Raw genomic sequence first — 5,663 nt, 5'->3', positions numbered from 1 at the left:
AAGTACCCCTCATGTACAGGGGCAGCACACGCAAAATAAACTAGGCAAGTTAAGTTAATAGGTGGAGGAGATTACAAATACACACCCTGAATATTCATTTGATTACAAAATTATCTCTCTTCCAGGAGCGTTGGTTCCTGAGAGGCGATATGATAATGAAGCAGAAAAAGCTAAAGAGGACTAGAACTAGTCTCAAATATCTTTTACAAATTATATGTTTATCAGTACGAACGCAGCAACTAGTTTTTGACATGAAAGCTAACTTTTACAGGCGTATGAAAAACGCCTCCAATGTGAGCCCAAGACTTTGGCCATCTTCCGAGAAGGTGCATGCATGACTCTTGATGATAGTTCTATAGTTTTTCGGGCTCGGACAATTATGCAAGGTAAGTTCCTGCAATGTGAATACGAGATAGCAAGGCAGAAAAGACAAATGAAACACTTCTAATCAACTAAAACCATCTTCCGGGAAGGTGTTCCCTGAAGACCCTATGCCTCGACTTTCGCTTCAGGCCTTTAAAGTGCAGAGCGACTGCGAAGTTCACTCTGCTTCTATTGACTACAGCATTTTCCTCGACTTTGGCTTTTCTCTTGCAGCCATTCCTTCCTTTTACTCTCCCTATATTTTGTCTCTTAGTTCCGTTGTTGAATTAATCTCTTGTTGCGGTGTTTCATTTGGAGGATTATCAGCAAGTTTTTACCGGGTGAGAGCTTTAGATTAGTGAAACTTGATGCTTTTTTCCCTATATTTTCATGCTCTCATGTAACTAGTACTGGTAAATTGTCAATCCAACTTTTCCTTGATTTATTCCACACTGTTGCGGAAACAAGCGATCGAACAATAAAATTGACAGAATAAAAAAAATAAATCGGACACCAGATTTACGTGGTTCGATCGTAGTGACCTACGTCCACGGAGAGAGCAGCACAGAATTCCACTATAGATCAAGCGATACAACGGAGATTACAACCACCCTCGAGTCACTCAAACACTCTAAGTATTTCCCAAGACCCAATTACACCCAATAATACACGCAGTGTTTAGCCCCACAATTCCTCACGAAATAATATCTCAATCTTGCAAAGGAATTATACACAAATCTTAACACAAGATTTAATCGCTACGAACACTTAAACTCTTGGTGTAATTCTACGAACAAAACCACGAAAATTGCCCACCGCCAAGCACTCACACACCAGCGGCGCTGCTTCAAGAATAACTTCACGTATTCATCAACAACTGCGTGCCAATCTTGCGGCAAAAGAACAGCCCTTATATAGCCCAAAAAAAAATTGAAGTGGCCGACTTCAACGAGGAAGAGATATTCCACAAAATTCAGTCAACAAGTCCAAGTTTGAACTTTCCTATTTTGTCTTTCTTTGGCAGACTTCAAGTAGGATTTTATTTCCTTTCTTTGACACAAGTCCACGGTTTGCTTTCCTTTTCGGTCCTTCTATTACACGATTCGGACTCCAACATGAGAATAACAAAATTGATGTGTCCGTATATTTCCTTTTACTCGATTTCGAAGATCCGCAAAATATTCAATTAGAAATATTTAAATTTTACTTTGGGCTCAAACTCGAGATATATTTTCAATACACACGTCCTTCACAACACTGTCCGTCCCTTGTTCTTAATTCTCGTTTAATGAAAAAGTTCATGAGCTATCACAACACTGTCCTGCAATTGTGTAACATTGACAAAAGGCACATTGATAAGGTGAGATGATATCAGGAAGAACAGATTCTGCCTATTCTCAATGATTTGTATATGATTTCACAAAGCTACACAAACCAATTGGTCTAGAGCGACGAAACTCCTCAGGGAGTCGATTTTCGAGAATCAAAATGATATATGTCGAGTTGATTAGAGAAGGAAGATGACCTGCATGGAAGAAACCGATGACTTCTTTAGCTGTTAGAGGCCAAACTACACTTCATCCCAAAAAGTCGGAAAAGAAGATTCCTGCAAAGCCATCAAGTGCAGAAGCTAGTCTTCAAGGCACCCAACTGGAACACATCTTGCTTCACTTCGTCCTCTGTCACATCCTCTGTTAGCGCATGGTTCTTATCCTCAGTTATAACTTTACTAAAACTAGATGCTATCTTGCTCAAAAATTATAAGCATAGATCAGGTGCACGGACCTTGAATCCATGTGTACCGCTGAATTTGGTGGGTTCCGCGCCTAATATTGGTCAATTCAGCTAGGGTGAATGAATTCTCACTATAAACTCCTTACCAAATGACGTAAAATCACTGTGGTCACTCATGTCATCTTTTTTCAAGTTGGATCTGATACAAAGAGTGAATGCCGTTAATTCAACGACATTCACATGCCATATTATTTTGTAGACAAGATTTGGTGCATTTTTCACTTTCTCTAGTCCTGTTTTCTGTGTATTTGTTTGGTTGATGTCCTCCTTTGTCTTGACACATTCGAACTATCTCGAGATGCTTGTATAATTGATTCGGTGGATAGTCAAACGATGTTTATAAAGAGAAAGGCAATCTATTTCGAATGGCTTCATTGCCCCAAATTACGCCGAAAGCTTTTCCACTTTTCATTCGATTTTTTTTTCTGTATCAAATAGTACCTTGTTTTCGGTCTATATGTTAATTTTGAGAATAGTTTTTCCTTGTTTTCCTTTGAAAACTTGTCCGGAAAAGATTACTTTGTACGTGTGGATTATGGCACAACATAACTCATACCACCACACGAAGAGTGTTGCATGTTGAGTCAGCCACCCAAGTCTCGATTTGCATCTTACCAGGGTCCTATAATAGGGTTAGAGGGGGTAGCTCATGGGCTTGGAAATTTCTGAACAAATGAAGAACATGTCCGTGGGACGTTCCAACTCTTGCCAACTTTCGACCATAAAAGAAAAAAACTCTCGCCAACTGCCTCTTTGCCTCAAATTGCAGCAGTGTCAAAAGCAAATTAATGCTCCAGTTTCGGGGAAAAATAAATGATTTATAAAATATTTACCTAAAAATAATTATTTGTATCGTTTACAAAACTGAATGGACGAAATATTTTTTTATCATCCAAGAAAATGTTTAGGCATAAGTTGTTATCGATAATGAAGACTTTTTCTATCGACTAATTATTTCAAGCGATTTAAGTGATTACTTTTAGAAATTTTTTTTTTCCAAATCACTCATTTTCTACGAAACAAATAGAACTTGGAAATTGTTTTTCGACTTTCCAACGTTTGGATAATGGAAAACTAATCAATTTGTGGAAAATGTTTTCCATAGACTAAAAACAACAAGCTTAGATTGGAGAAAAACTACTTTATCTTCTAACAAGAAAATAATCACTTCCCTTAAGCCACTAAACAAATTAAAACTTTGGAAAATAAATTTCTTTATCATGAAGTTTTCAATGAAACAAATGCACTCTAAGTTGTCAATTTGGAAATTCCACAAGACAAGCCAAATCACGGCCATATGCTTCTTCTTTTTCTCTAGAGTCCTTCCAATTTCATTCTTGTCTTGCACCTCGAATACTAATTCATAATAAACACTCGAAAGTACTGAGGTACTCAACTATGGGATAAAATTCAACACATAAATGCTGAAAGCTAAAAAGTTTTGTACCTGGAATACTAATTGACAACATTTTTCCACGAATGTTCTCAGCAGTCTCACAATGGGCGTCGACAAAATTCTGGGAATCGCCAACAATGCCATCAGTCTTGTTCAAAAGGTCAGCGATGTCAATGGAGTCAAAGTGAAGATGGATTCTCTGGAAACGAATATGGGAATGGTGTCAGCCAGGAAGGCTGACATAAGTATCCAACTAGAGCAGGGAGAGAGGAGATCGGGAAAGAAAAGGAAGAAAGAAGTTGACTTTTGGATGCAAAGTGTAGCCTCACTGGAGGATCAAGTCCACGAGTTAGGACGAAGAGTTAAAGAGGGACATTTCTTTTCTCATCTCATGTTGGAGGTTCAGGTGAGTTGCCTTGGGGCTCAAGTGCAAAAATTGCACGAGAAGGTAGATTTGATAACGGTCTCACGCTGCATGTGAAACTGGACCGAGGCTATGAATTACAACTCGGCGAACTAGTGGGACAAACTTCTCAATCCAAAAGGGCTGAGATCTGGGATTGCTTGATGAACGAAGAGGTGCTCCATGTTGGTGTTTGGGGACAGTGGGGAGTGGGCAAAACCTCCCTCGTGAAGCATATACAGGATCAAATAGTGCAAGATCGTAGCAGGTTCGACGGTGCTTGTTTGGTCAGTGTATCGCAAGAAGGCACTGTTGGTATGATACAAACTGATATTGCGAACTATCTCAAACTAGATTTGACAGAGGTGAGCGGTGTTTACTGGGGCGCAAGACTGAAGGAGGCATTGCAGGGTAGGAAACTCCTTATCTTGGATGACGTCTGGAAATATTACTCTTTGGAAGAACTGGGGATAGCCCTAGAACGAAATGGATGTAAATTGATCATGACGTCGCGATCGAGTGATGTGTGTGAGCAAATGAATTGCCACGAGCTTGTCCATGTGGCAACTCTTCCTGAGGAAGAAGCTTGGTGCTTATTCACAAAGAACCTAAATTGCGATGCGCCTTTTCCTCCCGGCTTAGAAGAGGTAGCCCGAGCAGTTGCAAAAGAATGTGCGGGTCTTCCACTTGGGATCGTGGTGTTATCTGAAGTCATGAGGGGGAAGAGGCACATTCATCAGTGGTGGAATGCATTGAGAGAGCTACGGGATTTGAAATTTACTCCAGAGTTTACGGAAGATGAGGTCTTTAGAGTATTAACTTTTAGCTGTCATCGGTTGGCTTTGATTAGGCAAGAATGCTTTTTGCAGGTTGCTTTATACCCTGAGGACCATAGAGTTACGAAGAGGAAACGTGTTCAATATATTACTGATTCCAAAATCATTGAGAATGGGGAGGAGAGGCAAGCACAGCTCGACAAAGGCTACGCAACTCCTGATGAATTGGTGAACGCCTGCTTATTGGAAGGAGAAACAAACGGTGGTGGTTCACGTGTAGTAAAGATGCATGATTTGTCAGAGGACACGGCGATCAAAATGACAGACGGTGAACTCATGGTGAAAGCTGGTCTAGAACTGAGTGAACTACCAGAAGAGCCACAATGGAAGGAGAGACTCAAGAAAGTTTCGGTTTTGTTCAACAAGATTGGACAAATCAGACGGCTCAAATCCTCTCGATGTCCTAAGATTTCGACCTTGCTCGTGCACATTTCAGATTCATTCTTTAAGCACATGAAGTCTCTTACAACATAATTCCATACTCCATTTCTCTACTTAGGGTCAACGCCCGGGCTGAATGACTGGGATGTTTGGTTGGGATTCAAAGATCTCCAAGATGACTTCGTCTTCATGGACTCAAAAAACAGGTAACGATATGGAGGAGGTGGATAGGGGAGACGTGGACTCTCAAACAGTAGGAAGCGAAGATGTGGAAGGTTAGCATATCGACTGTGGTGGGGGCATGAAATTGAATCGCTTTGAGCTTCCCTTTGAGCCTTTGACTCCCTTTTACCGTCTCCCAAAGCTGTGGAAGCTTTATGTACATGATTTCGGGAAAGTGACGAGCATATGTAAGGGCACAGCCCAAGTTCTCTCTGGAGCTATTCTGAAACTCCATCAATGTAACATGTTTGGGTGCACTAGAAATAAA

At 40.5% G+C, this 5,663-nt stretch overlaps 1 pseudogene; it reads left to right on the top strand.

The window, feature by feature from the left end:
• The first annotated feature begins 566 nt into the window (after positions 1–566).
• LOC115687642 (disease resistance protein RPS5-like) lies at positions 567–5,663 on the top strand (annotated as a pseudogene).

This window comes from Syzygium oleosum, unplaced genomic scaffold (assembly GCF_021117445.2).
Source record: "Syzygium oleosum isolate NSW1041296 unplaced genomic scaffold, Sole_v2.1 Sole_v2.13, whole genome shotgun sequence".
In the NCBI taxonomy this organism is placed as follows: domain Eukaryota; kingdom Viridiplantae; phylum Streptophyta; class Magnoliopsida; order Myrtales; family Myrtaceae; genus Syzygium; species Syzygium oleosum.
Note: the sequence above shows the minus strand (reverse complement) of the source record. Positions and strands in the feature narration are given on the sequence as shown.